Here is a 23,498-nt window from a genome sequence, read left to right on the forward strand (position 1 = left end):
GTTCCTATATCAGCAGTCTCTATAACTGACGTTTTCTTTTCACTCTGTTGGTTTCTGCTCGCACTTTCTTCTCGCCTCAGTAATCTTACTTTCTGCCATTGCTGACTATTTTTCCAAACTGTTTTCCAACAAGACGTTAAAGGGTGTACCTTGTACTACATATGCATGATGAATGTTCTGGAGGATTAAGGATAATAGTATCTTTGTATTGTAGAAATCTCAGCAATGTTTGTGTGTAATCAACAGGTACAATTCTGGATTTTCTACCTCATGGCACCGCATTTCACAAGCCGATCCATTTAACAAGCTAGCAAATGGCTTGCAAATCAGGCTCAATGGAATTTTATCACTCAGGAGACATCTTTATTGTCTTAGTAAAAGAATGTTTGGCTGGAAGATAAAACAACTTTTAGTCTTCTTCCTAGTATCCTGTAAGAATTGGGATTCTGGGAAAGTAATACAATAAAAATAATAAAACTGTAATTTGTCACTGTAATATGTAATTTTAACGATTCTTTCACTAAAAAGAATATTCACTGAGTTTAGAATCAGAAAACCTCTGGGACATATTTTGATTGTAACGGAAAGAAAAGTAACTCCAGTGATCTCTGTGTAATAACTGTTAATCTGGTTGCAACTAGTATTGATCATATCAATGGCTAAGTCATAGTCACAGAAGAATTTACCATGGGAATATTTCACTTCTTGTCTGTTAATAAATTTCAATTTTTTAAATTCAAGCATCTTCCCAGTCTTTGTCTTTCCTGAACTCCTCATATATTTCAGGGGAAGAGATTTTTGTTATTACCTAAATATTCATTCCAAATCCTTATAACTAAGAAACTGGAGAAGAACCAATAGTCAGCATAACATGAAAATATTTACTGATCAATTCTCCATTAATATTAGTCTTCACCAAAGCATCACACCCAGCTTCACACTGGCGTCTGTTCTCACTCTTCTGGTCCTGATGTCTTCCTGCTGTGACATGAAATTGCATATCTTGCCAACCATGTAGGATTTTGACAACATTGAGGAAAGATTTTTAGGGAATTGCCAGAATCACATGGACATCTATTAAAAAGTGAGACTCTAGCAGATTTAAATACATTAGCAATCAAAGAAGACAAAAATCAATAAACAGGGACACAAAATAAAATTATTTGGGTACCAAAATAAAATGACATTGATGAAACTCTTTTACAGTTTTGCAAAATAACCATCTGTATGATATTACCCTTCTGCCATCATGCCATTTGTCACCAAGAGCTATTTTGATACCTTCCTTTTATGTCCTAAAAGTTGCAATACAGAGAAAATTAAGTGCTAATCTAAATTTTGTTTACTAAATAAAAGTTATTTTCATATTTTCAGTTTTAAACCTTATTTTCTTAATTTACTTGGAAAAACTGGATTCCACTCGAAATGAATTTATTTTGAGTGGCCTTTTCTTGGTTCCAAGTTTCTTTTGGTAAAAAGGACCTCTGTGTCTCTCTGACAGCGCATAACACATTGTGGATGTTTACAGTTTTCCTAGACCAAACTGTGAACTCTTCAAAGGCAGATACCTCCTTCTTTAAATCATGTTTGATTCCTCTAATGCTTAGCTGTGTGTACCTGCTCATGATTTTGATGGAATAGATGAATCCAATAGGTATCAGCATTATCTTGTCAAAGGCCCTGGAATTGCCACTTAAGTTTATGTCTTGGGTCCTAGAGCCTTTAATAGTCTATTTCCCTTTTTTTTTTTTTTTTTTTTTTTTTTTTTTTTTTTTTTTAGGGCCACATTCGTGGCATATGGAAGTTCCCAGGCCAGGGTGTCTAATCAGAGCTAAAGCTGCTGGCCTATGTCAGAGCCACAGCAAAGCCAGATCCGAGCTGCATCTGCAACCTATACCACAGCTCACGGCAACGCCGGATCCTTAACCCACTGAGCAAGGCCGCAACCTCATGGTTCCTAGTCGGATTCGTTTCCGCCATGCCACAATGGGAACTCCCTGGTAGTCTATTTCTAAAGGCAAAGACCTAAACCTGATAATCTCTTGAAGCTCTTAAAGTTAAGCAATCCCTAAACTCATCTGGATTTGGCTTTCTTTGAAAATGTAATCATTAAGTGTACTTTAAATACAGGTGATCATAATTCACATAAAAAAGAGATCCCCAAAATATCCAAGGGAACCGGTCATTCACAAAACTCTTTCTTGTCACTACGAAGGGCCAGCTTTTAGATGAGAAATCAGCAAGCACCTCTTTTTAAGAGTTATGATACATGCTTGAAAATGGTCTAGTGTCGACTCAGGAGCAGGAGGCAAAAAAGGTCTTGGGACAGCCCAAAAAGTGGCTCTGAAGCTGGCTGGACTGAAAATGAGGTTGGCCCCCTAAGGGTTTGCACGCTTAGCCCGCAGTTGCCTGTTGACATGCTTCTTTGATTCACTTCGTGGAAAGTAACCCTAAAGGGAGGCCCTCTCTGGCTGGCCTGGAACTCTGTGGCTCAGACCAAACATATTAAATTCATTATGGCAAATTGGTCTTTGGCCCTTGGTGGCTGCAGGGCTACAGGGAGGACAAAAAGCCTCGCTGCCATCAGGACATCGGAAACCTTCTTACAGATGGAGGTGGGGATGGATTTTCCACAGATTCAAAAACGGGAGTCATTATCCAATTAAAACGGATGGGTTTAATGGCTTGGAGGATGATTAATATGCCCAGGAGGAACCCACAAAGGGCTTTTGTGAGTTGGAACAGGCACTCTGAACAAACACCCCTGGGGTTCCACAAGGGGCTATACAGCTCTGCACTTAGAGGCATTTGAATGCCACACAGAGGTCAATATTAACAAGAATACTTTACATCATTTCTCTGCTCTAAAGAGAGACCCGGTAAGAGGTGACATAATGTAATTCAATTTATTGATCCACCTGCTATGTCCCAGGGGTCCTGCTAGGCACTGTGCTGTGGACATGTCTTAAAAAGGCACCAAGATCAGAATTCCTGCTATGGTACAGTGGGTTAAGAATCCAACTGCAGCAGCTCAGGTGGCTGCAGAGGTGAGGGTTCAATCCCTGCCTGGCAGAGTGGGTTAAAGGATCCCACATCACCATAGCTGTGGCATAGGTGGCAGCTGCAGCGTGGAGCAATCCCTGGCCAGGGAACTTCCATATGCTACCTGTGGCCACAAAATTAAAAAAAAAAAAAAAAAAAAGGTGCTTTAAGATCTGAATCAGGCTTCTAAGAAGGGCCAAAGGAGGAAGTCTACAGTGTTTGGATTGCTTTTGTTCAGCTGACTTGTACATCAGTTGTCCATCCAAGTCACGTGTTTCTTTGGATGAAGAGGAGGCAGCAGAAAAGCTGTGGCAGGTCCAGATCCAGCTGGAAAAAGCAAAGTGTACTCAGCGTTGTGCAATCGTCATTATAATCAATTTTAGAACATTTTTTTATTGCCCCCTCCCCCAAAAAATCCCATGTTGGAGACCTGATGTCATCAAGGTGGTGACATAGGCAGTTCCTCATTTCAGTCCCCCTCACAAGAGGAACAACTAACAACTATCCGTAGACAACACAACATTGTGAAAATGCCAGAACCTGGGGGTGAGGCTGAAGCACACTGGACCCTGGAGACCAAGAGGGACCCCATTAGAAGGATAGGAGGGGCAGTTTATCTTTCATCCCCACTCCAGGCTTGCTTATGGCTTCTTTAATGAGAAAAGAAATCCTAAAGTGGACATCCAGTTGCCCCAGCAAAGTGGGACACTTCCCAGGAGGCCCACCAGGGTCTTGCCTCCCGGGGGGGGGGGTCACTAGGAGAATCCTCAGGGCTTGACCACTGGGAAGCAGATAGAGATGGAGCAGAAGAGCAAGGCTTACAGTAACCAGCCCTCACCTCCTGGAGACAAAAAAACCTGCTTTCAGCTGCATCCCAGTAGACCTTCCAGCTAGTAGCTCTAGAGTCAAGTCAGGGCCCTGTCTGTCCAAAGAGCTCGGTTGGCAATTTTACCTGATTTGTGTCCCTAGTCAATGGGGGACAGCCTCAGCCATGGAGCCAGTTCTGTGGCATTCCCCAGGCAGAGAAGCAAATTTGAAACCCCGTCCACCTGCAGAGTGCAACCTCCAATCTCACCCACAAAGAAAGTGGCCAGAGAACCTGGGCAGCTGTAGAGTCCATCCAACTGCCCATCTCTGACAGTGAGCCAGGTCAGCATCCTTGCCCAACTTCTGAGCATATCCTGGTCCCACAAAACCAAGGAGCCTGAACTGTGACCATGAGCAGGCTCAGAAAATAGCCTACCATACTGCCCAGCCATGAAGCATAACTTACAGCCCCACGCAGGAACAACTCCCAGCATAAGGACCCATGTGATTGATGCACACAGCCTTTGGCCTCCCTCAGGCAGGCAGGCCAGCCACTGACCTCACCCAATCTTGGCGCGTAGCTTGCACCCTACCTCAACAGAACTCAGACAGAGATCACGCCCAGTTGCAGGATGTCGTCCCCACCCCCACCCAAATACAGGATACAATCGGAAGCCCTGCCTGATCAGAAACCCCAGCCAGGGGCCTACCCAACATCAGAGCACAGCAAGGGGCCTTCCTAATCACAAGGCCCAGTCTGCAGCCCTGTCCAGTTACAGAGTCCACTGCCCTGCCAAGGAACAAAGATTGCAAACTTGCCTGAGAGAGGTGCTTGAAGGATCCAGCTAACAGTCTTACCCAGCCACCGAGAGCAGTCAGGAACCCTGCCCAACAAAGGAGCTCACCTAGCGACTCTTGCCTGAATGCAGAGCCAAGCCAGCAGGCCCACCCAATCCTTGGGAGCCAGACAGCAGCATCTTCCCCCAACATTAGAGCATGGACAGTGCTCCTGTCCAACTAGATGTCCCAATAGGATTGGGTGAGGTCAGTGGCTGGCCTGCCTGCCTGAGGGAGGCCAAAGGCTGTGTGCATCAATCACATGGGTCCTAGACCATGGGTACTTGCAGGAAGTACCAGCTGACCCATCTAGGACACCAAGCTGAGCTGACTGGTGAAGGTCTTTCCCTGCCAAAGGAAACCTGTAAAGTCTAGGAAAAGAGACCGCTTATTCAAATATAAAGATAAAGGAATCATGAAGAATCAGGTAAACATGAAACCAAAAAAGCTCCAATAACTGATCCCCCCCCAAAATTAATGAACTCTCTGACAAAGACTTAAGAGCATTTAAAGAAGAAACGCTGGATTTCCCATCGTGGTGCAGTGGTTAACGAATCCGACTAGGAACCATGAGGTTGCAGGTTCGATCCCTGGCCTTGCTCAGTGGGTTAAGGATCCGGTGTTGCCGTGAGCTGTGGTGCAGGTTGCAGACGTGGCTCGGATCCCGTGTTGCTGTGGCTCTGGCGTAGGCTGGCAGCTACAGCTCTGATTGGACCCCTAGCCTGGGAACCTCCATATGCCACTGGAGCAGTCCCAAGAAATGGCAAAAAGACCAAAAAAAAAAAAAAAAAAAAAGAAATGCTGAAAAGAGTTCTTCCAGTTGAAATGAATAGACACTAACTAAATAATAAGAAAACATGCATATGTAAAATATGCTGGTAAAGGTGAGAATATAGGTGAAATCAGCATATTCTAATATTGTAGTATAGTAGTGTGTTTATTATTTAACTCTAGTAGAAAGGTTGAAAGGGCAAAAGTATTAAGAATAATGATAGCTACCATAATTTTTTAATGGATACACAATATAAAAGGAGGTAAATTATGACATCAAAAACAAATTATGGGTGAGTACATGAAATGGTAAGTTTTTCAAAGTCTATGAGTCAGTTGTATCTGTTTTTTAGATTCCACATATAAGTGATAGCATATGATGTTTGTGTCTCACTGTCTGACTAACTTTACTTAGCACGATAATTTCTAGGTCAAGCCATGTTGCTGCAAATGCCATTATTTCATTCCTTTTTATGGCTGAGTAATATTCCATTGTGTCTATGTACCACACCTTCTTTATTCACTCCTTTGTTGATGGACATTTAGGTTGCTTCTACGTCTTAGCTATTGTGAATAGTGCTGCAATGAACATAGAGGTGCAGGCATCCTTTCAAGTCAAGGATTTATTCAGAGCATTATTCTCTGAATAAATGCCAGGAGTGGGATTGCCGGATCATATGGTAATTCTATTTTAAGTTTTTTGAGAAATCTCCACAGTGGTTGCATCCAATTTACATTCCCACCAACAGTGTAAGAGGGTTCCCTTTTCTTGACACCCTTGACTTTTGATGATAGACTCTCTGGTTGGTGTAAGGTGGTACCTTATAGTAGTTTTGATTTGCAGTTCTCTAATAATTTGTAATGTTTAACATCATTTCATGTGTTTTTTGGCCATCCATATGTCTTCCTTGGAGAATTGTCTGTTAATATCTTTTCCCATTTTTTGATGGGGTTGTGTTTTTTTTTTTTTTTTTTTTTTTTGGTATTGAGCTGCAGGAGGTGTTTGTATATCTTGGAGACTAATCTCCTGGAATGGGAGATGAATAAGTACCAATTTGCTCCCATCTAAAGGGATGCTGAAAACTTTAGATGTGAGAGCTGCTTAACATAGCATTTAATAATCTATTAAATGTTCATAATTTTTCTCTTTAAAAAGAAATTTTGAGGTGCCTTACCAAAAAGCCAGTCAGCAAGAATATTAATGCAATAGAAACACACATTCATAAACAAATAAAAAGCAAGACTGCTGCAAAAGTGTAACCTAAAATTTTGCCTATCAACTTCCTTGTAATCAAGGCAAAAAAGACATCACAATTTACCTTTACTCTCATTTTGGAAAGACGGAGTCAAGGCAGTTTAAAAAAAAAGAAAGAAAAAATCTAGATGTCAGAAGAAATTTCTCACATGGAACCTTGTTCAGAAAGCATTAAGTGATATAATAAACAATCCTCGTATCTTTTTGTCTAGTAAATTAAAAAGTGACTGCCATCTGTTTATTTCTTGTAGCAAATTGTGCTAAAAGCTAAAAGAATACTATTAAAGCAAAACTTGGAATGAATAAAGTATTCTACATTCCAATAACCTAATTTGAGCCAATGTTAGAACTTAGAAAAATAAATGGATCCTTAAGAAAGTAAATGGACAACTTCACTCTTCATTTTAGAGATCTCACACTTTTTCCTCTCTTCCCCCAGCATTTATAATTCCACATTAATACCTCCTACAACACACAATAATTTTCACATACATGGAACAAAGGCAATGGAAAGGAACCAACCTATATTAGGAAAGACTGCCCTTCAAGGATTAGGTCTGTCCCTACCACTTGAGAATTTCTGATAACTTCCCTATATCAAGCTTCACTTACCTTGATTTTCAAAGGGCGCATAGTAGAAGACTTTTTTTTTTTTTTTTTTGTCTTTTTGCCTTTTCTGGAGCCAATCCTGCAGCATGTGGAGATTCGCAGCCTAGGGGTCTAATCGGAGCTGTAGCCGCTGGCCTACACCACAGCCACAGCAACGTGGGATCCGAGCCGCATCTGCAAGCTACACCACAGCTCACGGCAACGCCGGATCCTTAACCCGCTGAGCAAGGCCAGGGATCAAACCCACAACCTCATGGTTCCTAGTCAGATTCGTTAACCACTGCGCCACGACGGGAACTCCAATAGAAGACTTTTTGAAGTTATTCTCTTAAATGGGAATCTGAGTGGCTACTGCAGTACATCCTAAAAGAAGGTTCAGCTGCCAGGACAACACTGAGAGCTCCACCAGGGTTCTCCCTAGGAGACAGATTGCAGGAGCATCAGTGAGCAAAGTAAGGAGGTTCCTGCTGAATAGTTATAGATTCGCCTTGGTATTTGACAAACAATCCAATTCGTTCTTCAAAATTTCTCATTCCAGATGAAGCAGAAGTGGTCTTGGACTTGATGTTCTTCAAAGTGTGGTTTCATAGAAAACCCCTAAGAATGCTCCTGCAGAACCTGCCAGGACAGTGCCATTTCTATAAAGGAGCAGATTCCACTCTTCCTCACTGCCCCGGATCCTGAGCTGTACGGGACAACACTGTTAGATGATCCCTGCTGCACAAAACCTGACTAGGGAAGAAAGATTTGGAGCCAATTGCTCCTCTCTGCCTACTGAACCATTCTTTCAAGGGAAAAGGTGACTGGTTCTAGGACATTCTATAGAAGAAGCAGAGGAATACGACGTCACTGCACCAAGAGACCTCTCATTTCCTCCACTTAGGTCCTTTGGATCAGGTGGATGGCAAGGATCTACAAATTACGTTTAATAAACATGGTGTCCTTGATGTTGAGTGGGAATTCATTAAAGGAATGACACTTCTTTTGAGCCCAGAATAACAAACCAACCAACTGAATAAAGAAAAGTATATTAAAGGTATGCCCTTTGTCATCACCAGGAAAGGATATGTATAGGGCAACTTTCAGTGATGTTTTTAATGAGCTCAGTTCATTAAATGTATGATGTGGAAGAATGGAGAGAAAGCAGAGACTGTAGTCATGGTTGGTTAGACTTGACCATCATTTACAGAACAGTTCAGGCCATGAAAAACTTCTGTTTTGCCCAAGAAATCTGCCACCTTCTTACTAGTTATTTCTATCTTACTTTGCTCCTATGTACATGAAGCTAAGACTCTGAGTTTCTTACTGGGGAAGATGCAATACCGAGCACCCCACCCCTCACAAGCACAGAGGTGGAGATGGCTGCCTGGCAGAGGCATTTCACTTGTATTATTTCTCTCCATTCCTGCTTCCTCTGAGCAAGTCCACGTGACTTTGCCTTTTCAGTATCTCATCTCTTTCCATTCAGTCTCTCCATTCAGGATGCTGGCTCTGGTCTCAGCCACTGCCATTTCTTCCCTGGATCCTGTAATTCCCTCCCAACTGATCTTCCTCTCCAAGATGTCTTTTTCACTTCACCCATCATAACCGGGTTCGCCAATATTAACATATTCACATGGTTAAAAATCTTCAATGGCTTTCCATTATGCTTAGGACTAATACACACACACACACACACACACACACACACACACACACACACACACACACCTTAACAAACAAAAGAGCAGGCCCTCAGGACTTGGGAGCCTCATCTGAGCCCTTTCTCTCCCTGCTCTATCTTGCACACACCCTGGGTGTCTTTCAGGCTTTCAAATACACCCTTCTTGCCTCCGAGGATTCACACATGTTGTTGCTTCTCCTGCCGACTCCCTTTCCTAGAGTAACACATTCTCCAGATCTCAGCTGAAATACTCTTTCCTCCTTGAGCATAGTCTTTACAGACTCCCCACACAGGTTAAGAGTCTCTGTCAATTCCTGCAATACTTTTCCATCAGACCTCAGAGTACTTAGAGCTCCTCACTCAATACCTGTCCTCTCCAGTCATCGAAAGCTTCGGGAGTGAAGAGGCCAAGTGCTTTCTTCAAATTTGCAGCTACAAAATCTAACCATGACACATGTTATTATTTCCATTTCAAAGATAAAAATATTGAAGTATGGAGAGTTGAAATTATTTGTCCAGGGTCTTTAAATTAATAAGCAAAGCTAAGCAGTTAGGGTTTTTCCCTATGAAACTCAAAAATTGGTGCTATTTCTATCATTTCACTTGCCTCCTTACCTTTATTTCAAGGACAAAGAAGTAAAAATGTAAGAAATGAGTATTGAATGCCTAGTATGTTCTAGGAGACTTAAGCTGTTTTCACTACCCCACATAGTATTCTGACCGATCTCCATGACCAGATGTAAATTTCTTAAGGTCAGAGACTGTGTTTTTTATTCTTCTGCATACTTGGCATGTAGCATTTGCTTCTAAACTCAAGGGAAGAATAATATGCTAAATGATAGTATTTACTGACAGTTTGAAGGGTAATAGTTTGGAAACCTACCGTTTGGAAGAAAGGGGTTGTCGGGGCTGGAGGGCAGGAATCTGGTCAGGAGGACGAGTCAATTTCTGTCCAAACACGCACACACACAGACAACCTCTCCAGCAGAAATATCGCATCAACAGATAAAATGCATAAAGAGAAAACCATAAGAAACCAGTGGAGTTAAAAACTGAGAGACGTCTCCATTGACTAGAAATTGATCATAGATACAAACTGATGAGTGGAGCTGCTGGGCCCAGAACTGGAAGGTGGGAAGCAGGGGGGGGTGTGCTTACCAGAAAATTGGCTCCTATAGAGTGACAGTGACTGAACATGTTGTCTAAGAAAGAGAAATCAATGACTGGGATAAGAATTTACCCAAGATGAAGCTAATCACATAGAATAATGTTTGGTCATGTCACTCACATGGTTGCTCTCTTGTTCTCTGTACACCGCCTCCTCCACCTGTGCCTGCTTCACCTACACCCTATACATACGACTGACCTTCCTACATACTCGCCCCAGGGCCCAGCTAGAGATTGTTCTCATCAGAGGGAATGAGGGGTTTGCCCCTCTTCTAGTTTCCCAGGTAACCAATGAGCCAATCTGAAGTCAATTCACCCTATAGCTGGTAAACCCCCACCGCCCATCCATCACATACAAGGGGGTGTCACTCCAGGACCTTGCTTCCAGCATGTAAGCTCCCCTAACCATTAAACCATTGATGTCTCTGTTGCTGACTCAGGGCTCTTTCTTGAAGCTGGGCAAGTACAGGGCTTATAGGCCTCCATGGTGCAGCCCAAGAAATAGTCTCTTAAAATATTAATAGAAATATGTTTAGGAGTTCCCATTGTGTCTCAGCGATTAATGAATCTGACTAGCATCCATGAGGATGCAGGTCAAATCCCTGACCTTGCTCAGTGGGTTAAGGATCCGGTATTGCCATGAGCTGTGGTGTAGATTGCAGATTCGGCTCGGATCCTGGGATCCTGCATTGCTGTGGCTGTGGTGTAGGCCAGCAGCTACAGCTCTGATTTGACCCCAAGCCTGGGAACTACCATATGCTGTGAGTGTGGCCTTAAAAAGTAAAGAAAGACAGAAATATGTTTAGAAACTCCAAGGATAAAAAAGAATAAGAGATAGAAGATAAGAATAAGAAACAACACAACAAACATAAATTAAGCCCAGAAATCTTAGAGATAAAAAGAAATACATATAAAAGGAAAATGCAATAGACTGCACATAGGCTAGACAAAAATAGTTGAGAGATTTAGAAATTCTTTCATAATTTAAATACTTAATATTTGAGGAATTTAGTAAATTCTCCCAGAACACAATTACTGAAACCCAAAATGGGAGAGAGAAATCCACAATCATAAAAAGAGATTTTGACATACCTAGATAAGATAATAATAGATTAAGCGGAGAAAAAATTAGCAAGGATTTAAAATCCGAACCACAAAACTAACCAAGTTTGGCCTTGCAAATACATTTATAAAATCAACCACATTCTAGGTCACAAAAGAAACTTCAACAAATGTCAAAGGTTCAGCATCATACAACCCATATTCTCTAGCCATGAATTAAATTCTAAATCAGACTCAATATTGTAAATCAACTCTAATAAAAAAAAATCTGAAGGAGAAAGAGAACCTACTGTCTAGCACAGGAAAATCTACTCAATAGTTTGTAATAACCTATATGGGAAAAAATAATGGATAAATGTAAACGTATGACTGATTCACTTTGCTGTACACCTAAAACAAATATGACATTGTAAGTCAACTGTACTCTAGTAAAATTAAATTTAAAAAATTCATATGTTAGAAAATTTAAAATCCAAACCTTTTTTATTAATGATTTTTATCTTTTCCATTATAGTTGGTATATTCTGTCAATTTTCTACTGTACAGCAAAGTGACCCAGTCACACATACATATACACATTCTTTTTCTCACATTATCCTCCATCATGCTCCATCACAGGTGACTAGATATTGTTCCCGGTGCTATTCAGCAGGATTTCATTGCTAATCCATTCCAAATGCAATAGTTTTCATCTATTAACCCCAGATTCCCAGTCTATCTCACTCCCTCCACCTCCCCCTTGGCAAACCACAAGTCTGTTCTCCAAGTCCATGTGTTTCTTTTCTGCGGAAAAGTTCATCTGCGCTGTGTGTTAAATTCCAGATATGTGATAATCATATGGTATTTGTCTTTCTCTTTCTGACTTAATTCACTTAGTATGAGAGTCTCTGGTTCCATCCATGTTGCTGCAAATGGCATTATTTTGTTCTTTTTATGGCTGAGTAGTATTCCATTGTGTATATATACACCCATCTTTTTCTTTTTTTTTTTTTTCCTTTTTAGGGCTGTACCCGTGGTATATGAAGGTTCCCAGGCCAGGGGCTGAATCAGAGCTACAGCTGCTGGCCTACAACACAGCCACAGCAATGCAGGATCCAAGCCTCATCTGTAACTTACACCACAGCTCACGGCAATGCTGGACCCTTAAATCACTGAGCAAGGCCAGGGATAGAACCTGCAACCGCATGGTTCCTAGTCGGATTTGCCTCCGCTGCGCCACAACGGGAACTCCCTGTATTAATTTTTTACATAAGAAAAGTTGAAAATAAATGCATGAACCAAGCACCTAGAAAACAATTAAAAACAAAAATAAACATACAGAATGTTTAAAAGAAGATGAGAGTGAATACTGATAAACAAGAAAAAAAGAAACAGAAAGTATTAAGAATGTCAAAAGCCATCCTTTGGAAAAATCTAATAAAATACGCACACCTCTAGCAAGACCAACAAGAAAAATAGTGTGAATATGCACAAATAAATATTTTCAGGGAAAAAAAGTGGGACATAATTATGAAAGCAGTAGAATATTTTAAAACTTGTATGAAAATACTGCAACATACATTCTAATTCATTTTTAAAGCACAAAATACGATTATTAAAATAGTCTCAAGAAGAAATAGAAAACCTGAAAAAAATCAGTATAACTGTGAAAGAAACCAATTACATAATCAACTCTTCCATTAGTGGGAGTGACTGTGGGGTTAGAAGGTGGAAGGAAATTGTTTTGGAAGTAAGTGATTAAGGATCTACGGGAACAGATCATCTAGCCTGCATTTTACAAAGAGTGTCTCAGAGAATTTAAAATGAAAGAAAGCTGTCCAATTCTTCTAGAAGGCCAGTTGGGCCCAAAATGAAAAGGGACAATACAATTTTAGTCCCAGAATTGCCAACATTATGAAATGATTCACAGAAGTTGGCTGAATTGATCAGAGTTTTCATCCTGACCAAGTAGAGTTTAGTTCAAGGATGTAAGATGGATGAATATCAGAAAACCTACTAATTTTTTACATCTTATTAACAGATGAAAGGAAAAATTTTGCCCAATGCCAAAAAAATGGATAAATTTCAACATGTACTCATTCATTATGGAAATTCTTGGGAAACTGAGCCTAAAAGGAAACTTCGTTAACCTAGAAAAGGATTGCTGTCAAAAATTTGCGTCAAGTAGCATTCTCCTTCTAGGTTTTGTAAAACTGAAATCCATTGTGATTAAATCAGGAATAAGACGGCTTTACTCGCCAGTAAGATCCAATACAACTAGCTGAGAGAAGCAAGGAAAACTTACAGGAGGTACAAAGATGGCCTCAAAACTCTACCCTCCTTTTTAGTTTTACTCATCTTATCCAACTCATCTGACACGTACCCTTACTTCTTCTGGGGCATCGAGTCACCCCTCCATTCTGCTTTGAATCAAAGACACCCTCTCCTGGAGTCCCTGTCACAGCTCAGAGGCAACAAACCCAACTGGGAACCATGAGGATACAGTTCGATTCCTGGCCTCACTCAGTGGGTTAACGATCCAGCCTTGCTGAGAACTGTGTAGGTCGCAGTCGTGGCTTGGATCCCTAGCTGCTGTGGCTGTGGTGTAGGCCAGCAGCTATTGCTCAGATTCAACCCCTAGCTTGGGAACTTCCATAGGCAGTGGGGAGCAGCCCCCAAAAGACCAAAAACAAACAAACAGACAAAAAAGACACCCTCTCCTCTGCTTGTCACATAGGGAGAAAAGTGGTTAACTTTTCATTCCACGAGTGGGGGAAGAAGAAGGATTAGCAGCTTTTCCAAGCTCACTTGTAAGATTTTCCTGTAAGAAGCTGAAAATTCCAGATACCGTGCACAGGATGAAAATAAGTTTCTCCTGAAATCCCTCATCAAGTTACAAATGAGATTTTTTTTTTCCAGGTATACAACTTTGTCATTATTGTCATTTGTCCTTTTTCTGGGCTCTGAATTACAAGCCAAACCTTGGCACAGAAGACCTCCATAGGCATCACTTTAGCCCAGTTCTTATGATTTTCTCCTGACTGGCAGACCGAGGCTATCATCCTAAATCATGATTATATCAACACCATCAGTCCCTGAAAATTATAGCTGTTATTTGACTCGGCAATCATAATTTTACAAATTTACTCCAAGGAAATGATCAGATGTTATACAAGGATATCTGTCCCAGTATTATTTATCATAGTAAAAATGTTCAAATCAAGGAAATCAGTAAATTATAGGCCAGGAATCTCATGTTTTGTAGCCAATAAAAAAATCATGTTGAAGGAAAATACTTGTTGACATAAGAAAAACATTCAGGATCGCTTGCTAAGTAAAAAAAGCAGGCTGTACAATTTTGTTTGGTAAATATTACTATCATTTTGATAATTACCTGCATGGGAAAAATACTAAGAGCATCTATAATCAAAAAAAAAAAAAAAAGAAAGAAAGAAAGAAACCTTAGTTTGCTTATCTCAGAATGGTTCAATTACAGGTATTTCTGGTTTATCTGCTTGTTTCTTATTTTCATTGTGTTTTTTTCATGTGTTCCCAATGAGAAAGGAAAAAGTAGTTCCCCTTATGGTGCAGTGGAAATGAATCCAACTAGTATCCATGAGGATGTGGGTTCAATCCCTGGCCTCACTCAGTGGGCTAAGGATCCAGCCTTGTCATGAGCTGTGGTGTAGTTTGCAGATGCGGCTTGGATCTGGCATGGCTGTGGCTCTGGTATAAGCCGGCAGCTACAGCTCTGATTTCTGATTTGACCCCTAGCCTGGGAACTTACATGTGCCTCAGATTCTGCCTTAAAAAAGCAAAAAAAAAGAAAGAAAAGAATGAAAAAAGTAGCCTCTGACAGCTGTCAGCAAGGAGCTAGACTGGCTCTAACAGCTGGACCGGCTCTAACAGCTGGACCATAGCGTTCTACTGAGGAACATAAACCATTTCACACCTTCATCTGTGACCATGAGGCAGCAAGATAAACACAAGACCATTCTCTAAACATGTCTGAGCGCAGACAAAAACAAAAACACTGTGCAAACCACAAACAGCCAAACACGACGTTCTGCAGCTTCTTTGCCAATTATACCATTAGCCCCTCTTTGCTTCCACTTCTTAGATAAAAACTCTTCAGACACCCAAAGAATTTCCCTTCTTCCACTTCTAGCAGCACCAATCCACAGCAAACCTACCTGTCCTTGAAACCTACCCCAAATCACCTAAAACAGCTTAATTCCATAATCAGCCTTCAAAGCACAAGCCTGCAACACCTCCAGCAACTCCCCCTGGCTGTGGGCGCATCTGACTTTGTTTCACTACAGCTCCCTTCCGGTTGTATTTGGCCAAAGATGGTGATTAACATACAATGCATGTGTGGACTATGTATCCTTGTGCAATTAAACATAAATATTTTTAAAAATTGAAATGAAAGAATCTCCAGGTGACATTGGACCTGGAGAGTGTTTAATTCCAGGAATTAAATTCCAGGAAAAGAGGCAGACCCTCATTGGCTCTGGCTTCTCACATTTACAACCAGCCAGTCTTCCAGCTGAGCACCGGAACTGAGCTCCTCGGGGATCATCAGCTTTGGGGACCATCAAAGCTTCTTCAGGCACAGGTCAAGCATGGTTTCTTAACGGCAGCCCTATCGACCTTGGGGCCAGATATGTCTTCATTGTAGGGGCTTCTCCTGTGTCCTGCAGGCTGTTTAACAGCATTGCTCGCCTCTAGGTACAGCCAAAATTATCTGCGAACAATTTCCTTCCAAGGAAGAGGGAGGGGCAAGGGTGGAGAACCACTGAAGTGGAGGGAGGGTGATGGAAAGAAGAAAGATTCCAGATGCATTATTGGGAGGCTAGGGGTTGGTTCTGTGCCTCTGTGAACTCTCAGATCATCATTCCCGCTACACAAGCATAGTATGAAGAAGTGACAGAAAAGTTATACAATAGGCTTGAAAGTAGCTAAAAATTAACCATTTAGACCGGAAAGATATATCAAGTGACTTCTGAGCATATATGATAATCTAGGTCCCATCAAAGAGCTCTGGCTGAAAAGGCACTGAACCCTAAGTCTGCCTCTAAGAAAACAGGGAAATGACACAATGACGTTCTTTATTAGGGTCATTTAAAATAATACACGAGGGCGACCACAGTGAGTCCCTTAGAAATCATTGTATAATTAAGGTAGAATTATTTCATTTGGATTTGCCTAATGCTTCTTAACAGGGCAAACCAATTTCCAGCTGGGAAATCACAAAATCAAATTATTTGCCCTGAAAGCAGTCTTTCATAGAGTTTTCTAAATCTCAGCATCACTTTTCATGCAGAACTATGAACGGCAGTCAGCTAGCTCAACTCACACTTGATGGATTTATTGGGATGAAAATAAGCAGAGAAGGGACGAAAATAAGCAGAGAACTCAACATGGTATATTAATGCAAACTTACATGCTGGTAACGGTCATTTCTTCAATGGGTAAGCGAATATGGGGACAAATGTCAGAAATGTGGGGTCACAAAATAGCAGCTTGAATAGCTTTGCCAAGCAGCAGAAGCCAAAATTCATAGATGCATGTGGCATAGTCAGTCTACTGCGTGAGCTGCTTCCAACACGTTAAGAAGGTATTTTAAATAATGAGGTTTAGCCTTGGCATCTTAATGAACCTGAGGATTGCTCATAACGTTTTCTTTCTAAACATGATGGGTTTTATTTTCTTTCCTGTGTTCCGAAAAATCGACATCAGCTGTTTTCATTTATAAATATTTTCTTGAAAATACGTTATGAGGGGCCTTTAAAACCAGCTCTTAAACAACCAAATGGGATCCTTGCCTTTCTTTGCCAAAGATCAGATGTTTTCTTATCACACTTTTTAAAATGTAAAAAGGGAACTGCTCTGGGGTCATAAATAAGGTTTCGCAGAACAGAGATGCCAAGATGAAAATCCTTCTCCTACATGGTTATGTAAGGTGGTAATTACTCAGGGAAAATAAGGCAGTTCAAAAAATCGATTCCAAGAATGGAAAAAGATGTTACATGCAAGCTGTGTAAAGGGCTCCAGGGACCACCTGGACCCAGCAGGTAATTTTTTGAACTTTGGGTTTCCTTTTTACACTGTAGGTAATTAGAAAAACAGGTTTGGGTGAGCAGATGGACAGCGTGGTTGTCACATGGTTCAGGTCACCCAGAGCTGAAGGGGGCGCCGTCCTGTTTTCCCACATCCCACATCTCGCACCCCCCCCCCCCCGTCCCCCTCATCCGCTTTCCTCACTCCCAGGCTCCACATTTCACAGAAGCACTCCTCAGTACAGGACACGGCTAACATGATTCCCTTCTTTCACTTCCTGTTGAAGTTTCATGTTTTTCCATGTATAAGCATCTCACAAAGAATACAAAATACATGAAATGAAAAGGAAAAAATTTCTGATGCTTTCAAGATACAGAATGGCTGGGAGCTCCCGTTGTGGCACAGTAGAAACAAATCCAATTAGTATCTATGAGGATGAGGGTTTGATCCCTGGCTTTGCTCAGTGGGTCGGGGATCCAGCATTGCTGTGAGCTGTGGACCCCTAGGAGGGGAACCTCCATAACCCTTGAGTTTAGCCCAAAAAAGCAAAAAAAAAAAAAAAAAGGTACAGAATGGTTTGTATGGGGACAAAATCTCATCACATGATATTTTGCATCAAAGTAGAAAACTTTACATGATAATCTGACCTAGTTTTACTGTCTTTCTCTCCTCCCCCCCCCCGCCCCCCGTTTTTTTTTTTTTAAGAAAACACTTCTGTTTGCAAAGAAATCACTTCGGCCATTGTTGTGGACAGTGGGTTGTGCCTGTCTTCCTTCTGCAAGTTGCACTCGATGCTTTGGAAACTGGCCAAAATAGGAGAGGTTCTTGAGAATTTGGAAAGCTTGACTTGTGTCTATTTGGCCACTGAGGATGCTGCTTCTTGTCACCAAATTAAGTCATAAGGACCCTGCTGGGTCCCAGCCCAGCCCGGCTCTCTGCTTCAGCAGGGGAGGGTTCTTTTGCTTTTTCTTTCTTTTCTTTTTTGCTTTTTAGGGCCACACCCACAGCATAAGGAAGTTCCCAGGCTAGGGTTCAAATAGGAACTACAGCTGCGGGCCTACACCACAACCATAGCAATGCAGGATCCTTAACCCACTGAGCAAGGCCAGGGATCAAACCTGCATCCTCATGGATCCTAGTTGGGTTCATGAACCACTGAGCCACAAAGAGAACTCTGAGGGGTCTTTTCGTATTGGGGTTCAAGCAGCGGAATCACAAAATCGAAGCTGAGGTTGACATAGCACAAACTTTATTCACTGGCCAAAGAATTGCCAATGAGCTGTATCATGTGACAACCAGGCTGTCCATCTCTGTGATCTAAACTAAGTTCACAGCTCAACTCCTCCCACCCCCAACCTGAACAGAGGGATTTAATTTTAAAGAGTAAAGACACAGGGAGGAGGAACGAGGCTTATGATGGGGAGGCTTGTGCATTAGTCTACCAGGGAAGGGGTAGAACTTTTTCCAAGGGAGGGGGTGCCACCTCCCTTTTTATCCCTTTTTGATTCTTAATGTCAGGCCCTGACCCAAGTAGGTGTGTCATTTAACACACTACTGTAGTCAAATAAGTGAATAATGAGACTCAGGGTTATTTGGAGGTCGGATTCCTTGCCATCTTGGTCTCAGCTGCTTGCATCTTTTGTTTGTACCTTCCTTTTTTATCTCTGGACCCTCTGACTCAAAGATCTATGTTAAGACCTGCTAAGGGCAGATTTTGAGCAAAACCTAGAGCAGCTCCGGCAACATACCCATCCCTGGAACTATGTAGAATTCGCTCTTTGTGAAACCAGGGAGTCCCACACCTCTGGTATTTAAGAGGAAGGTGGCTGAGACCTTTTCGTGGTTTTCAACTTTAATTGCCCACAGTGGCCTGGACTTCACTAGACTCTTGATGATCAACCTGTCTATACATTTGAATAGCCTGGAAAACGTTTTTAAAAAGACCTATGCCTACACCCCAGAAATTCTGATTTCATCCATCTGGCATGGGCCTGTGGTGTCTGTATTTTTCAGGAACTTCCCAAGGGATTCTTATGTTCATCCAGGATCGAGAATCACTGAATTCTGAGTCCATCTCTGATCTACTGAGTCAGAAGTTCTGGGGAAAAGTCCCTGGCAATCAGTGTTTGCCAAGCATTCCCAGAGCTCTGAAGTCAGCAAAGAATTTGCAGATTCAATACTTAATTAGGTTCTCACTAAAACCCTGTTTCGTGGCCGTGGCCATGGAGATGTTTTCTCCTGTGTGCAGATGATGCCTCTGTGGTTTAGAGACGTTTGAGGATTCACTCAAGTTCATTTGGCCAGAAGTGACAGCTTGAGCCAGGACTTCTGCTTCAGAACCTATTACTGCTTAATACACAGAATTTCAACTACATAGATGGATGATAACTTCAATCTTGGCTGGATTTTTTTTTTTTTTTTTAGCTTTTTAGGGCTGTACCCGCAGCATATAGAAGTTCCCAGGCTAGGGGTTGAATCAGAGCTGTAGCTGCTGGCCTACACCACAGCCACAGAAATGTGGGATCCAGGCCATGTCTGCAACCTACACCACAGCTCAGGGCAACGCCTGATCCTTAACCCACTTAGTGAGGCCAGGGATTGAACCTGTGTCCTCATGGATACTAGTCGGGTTTGTTACCACTGAGCCACAATGGGAACACCTTGGCTGGATTCTTAATGCGTATGTCACTCTTCTGTTATATTTCCATATCTTTTTTGTTGATGGATGGCAGAGATTTCCCTGAAAAAATCTCCTTCAGTGTCCCTAGTCCCTTTTAAAGCTATTTTTCTCCTTTGCATGATGTAGCACTCTATACATGTCACCACTACTTGGTTTCTGATGCCATAAGTTGTTTGTTTGTTTGTTTGTTTGTCTTTTATCTTTTTAGGGCCACACCTACAGCATATGGAGGTTTCCAGGCTAGGGGTCAAATTGGAGCTGTAGCCTCTGGCCTACACCACAGCTCACAGCAATGCAGGATCTGAGCCTCGACTTTGACCTACACCACAGCTCATGGCAATGCCCGATCCTGAACCCAATGAGAGAGGCCAGGGATTGAACCCTCGTCCCCATAGAAGCCAGTCGGGTTCGTTAACCACTGAGCCACAATGGGAACTCTGTGATGCCGTAAGTATCTTTACTGCCACCAATGGCTTCCATACAACAGTCGGTGAGGAGCTGGGGATTCTCCCTCTAAATCAGAGGCCCTGGGGAGCTCTACTGGGAAGAGCCCACACAGTGCCACACAATTCCAAACCCAGGAAGCTGGGATGACCTGGGACAGCAGCCACAGGCCCTCTAACTGCTCTCCTTGTGCTCCTATTATATACAGACTATTGTGAGAGGTAGGAGTTGAGAGACAAAGGGAGGTCCTTACCTTATATTTCTATCTGGTTGATTATCTGTCTCCAGCACTATCGATTTTTCTGTGTTGTTCACACTACTCTCTTCCCTGCTCCTGGAGGAGGTCCTCCACAAATAGCTTCGAGTGAGTGAATGGTTGAAACACTAGAGGCTCCATCACCTCCAGGTACCAAGCTATCTCTAGTTTTCTGAGTTCTTTAATTCACCGGCGCCATGATGTTTTGTCAACCACTCAATGGCCAATCTGGTCCAGTTTCTAGCTCTGTTTTGCCTTCATGACGATTTGTGAAACAGGTTTCTCTTCTGTTGTTGAGCTAGCCTTTCACTTTTGTAGCTGATACTCAGACAACAGGGAACAGTCTCTTGTTGCTTACGTCAATACAAGAGCACCAACACGACTATACCAAAGGAAAAAAACAAAAAAACAAAAAAACAAAATGTAAGACCCTTCTCAATAAGTATGCTCTGCTCCATTTTTCCTATCATGTACTGGTCTCTGGAGACCAACTTCTTCCAGAGGAGGCCCAGGATGGGAGCATCATGTACCAAAACTTTGAAACAGCATGAGGCAGAGAGATGTGCCTTTGGCCTGGTAGAGATAGAGCCTTCCAAATGTGTGGTTCCATTTTATGAAAAGGCTGGAACTGTCAGTTAGGAAAGTGGTTTATTTTCTCTAGAGGTTATATTGAAATGTTCTCTGGCATTTCATTTAGTGATAATGAAAATGGCAAAAATAAATGTGCATTAGTCTATTTTATTTGAGACAGGATAAAAAGATCTCTCCAACGTGCTGGACACACCATAGCCTGAGCAGCAGAGAGGGGCGGATGGCTGAATAGGAATCTGATGCAAATACTCCATTTGTATGTATGATCTCAGTTCCAGGAAGAGGATTGCCAATCCCTTTAATTCTACCATGTACCATTATTTGTGGAGGTTGCCAAATTGAGAAAAAATGAAATATAAAGCCTTTGAACACACCCTTACATAATACAGAGTTCTTATTCTCTAAGCAATAAAGCATCCTCAGAGGACCCAGAGATCCACATTCCTAAGGACCATGCTTGACATTGATTGATTGTTTTCTAATATATTTTCCAAGCTACCTGGTCGAATATTTTCACCGCAAATCTGGCTCAAGTTCTAGCCAGTCCTTCTGAGTCATCCCCAATGACTTTGCTCAGCTAGTCTTATTTCAGTTGGACTTTTTAAATTCATCCTTTCGGGTCGATGTGATGCTCTGTGAATTTCCCTTCTACTTCTTCCATGGCCTCTGGACAGTGGCTCCCCAGCTGTTAAGGGCAGAGACTCTATATCTTCCTATCCTTAAATCACTTAATAATCTGTATACAATAGGAGCACAATGTGTGCAGTTAGAAGGCTGGTAGCTGCTGTCACACAGCTTCCAGGGACTGGGACTGTGCAGTAGTGTGTAGGCTCTTCCAGGGGAAGACTCCCAGGTCCTCTAACTTAAAAGGAGGAGCCCAAGCTACTCCCTCAGCATTGTATGGTCACCAGAGGTGGCAGTAAGGGCATTTTGCAGAATGAGGAGATGAGAGGGGCAGTGAAAAGTAAAGTCCTGTCTTGGAGGTCCTGACAAGATGGCTACCTGGGCCCCCATCCTTCCTGGCTATTTGGTCTTTACCCTGATGACCAGAGAGAGCACAGGCCTGGGGAGTTGAGTTGGGTTCCCATCACTCTGTTAGGTCAGGTTCCACCCACCCATAGATCTCCCCTTTCTTCTTTCTCATTGCTGACTCTTCTTGCTTCTCTCATCCCTTCTTCCTTTCCTGCCTTCACCATTCATAGGGAATTTGCTTCAAGGCTTTATGTTCAAGGTCATGCAGATTCAAAGGTGACCAAACTTGATCTCTGCCCTCTGAAAACCTCCTTGGGGGAATGAGGCCTGAACGTGGGCAGGAGCTAGATGGCACACTCCGATGGAGAGTGTAATGAAGAGACAGCTTACAAAGATGTTGACAGTGATGAGGAATCGTAAGGGGCTGTGAAGCACCCAAGGACCAGCAATACAGGAGAACTGATTCTGGGTGTGAAATGGCTGGAAGAAGGACCCCAGTCCTTGTCTTCTTTGAAGAAAGAAGCAGCAGAGAGACAACAATTGTGCAACTGATAAAGCATTTATTAGAAGTAAAGTATGTGAGGAAGAGCACGTGTGTGAACTTGGAGAGTTGTGCCAGGTAGGGGTGGCTTAGGTCATTTTTATGAGAGTGGTCTTATGGGTTGTCTTTGGCCAATCATCTTGCTTGTGCCCATATTTGGCCTGACTCAGGGCCCTTCCTGGTGGGTGCATGCATCGCTCAGCCAAGCCAGATTCCAGAGCCAAGGTATCTGAGAGGTTGGCAGGACATATTACAGGCTGACATCGCCTCCCTCCTTTGGCCCCTCCCCGAGACGGAGGACCTTCTCTGTGCATGCGCTGGGATGGGAAATCCTCTTGACCACAAGAATGAGGAAATGGTTTCTTTGTCTTCTACCCAATCAGGGCCTAGAGCTCCTGCTGGTGTCTTATCTCAAAGTGTCATCAGGAGACCAGTTGTTCTGCCTGGGGCCCATCTATCCCCTACCTCAAAGTCACTCCCCATAAGCCCAAAGGGGCAAAGGAAGGATCAGAAGGAACTAAGACCACAGAAGAGGGGCTGCCCAGAAAGACCTGTGGCCTCATGTGGTCTCATGGATGCTGCTTGCTCCTCACCTTCCTCTAGCTCATCCATTGCTCCCCTCTAGCCTCTGGGGGAAGCCTTAATTCAAGTGTTTATTTGCTAGCGTCTCTTCTTTTCTCCATCAGAAAACTCCATCCTACATGTAAGATAGATAGAAGTGCCAGCCCTTGGCTCTTTCTTGTGTCTTATAAGCTAGCA

At 42.4% G+C, this 23,498-nt stretch overlaps 1 protein-coding gene across 1 annotated transcript in view; it reads right to left on the bottom strand.

Annotated features, from left to right (window-relative positions):
- Positions 1-867: 867 nt before the first annotated feature.
- Positions 868-23,498, bottom strand: part of LOC110262135 (uncharacterized) — a 285,706-nt gene continuing 263,075 nt past the window's right edge. Inside the window, exons 4-5 of the transcript XR_014812782.1 lie at positions 3,227-3,369; positions 868-1,821 (exon numbers count right to left, since the gene is read on the bottom strand). The gene's annotated coding sequence lies outside the window, so the exon portion shown is untranslated. The remainder of the gene's footprint in view (positions 1,822-3,226; positions 3,370-23,498) is intronic.

The sequence above is a fragment of the Sus scrofa genome, chromosome 8 (genome assembly GCF_054392235.1).
Source record: "Sus scrofa isolate SSC_HxYL_T2T_F1_AM1 chromosome 8, Sscrofa_HxYL_maternal_Yorkshire_Landrace_v2.0, whole genome shotgun sequence".
Lineage (NCBI taxonomy): Eukaryota > Metazoa > Chordata > Mammalia > Artiodactyla > Suidae > Sus > Sus scrofa.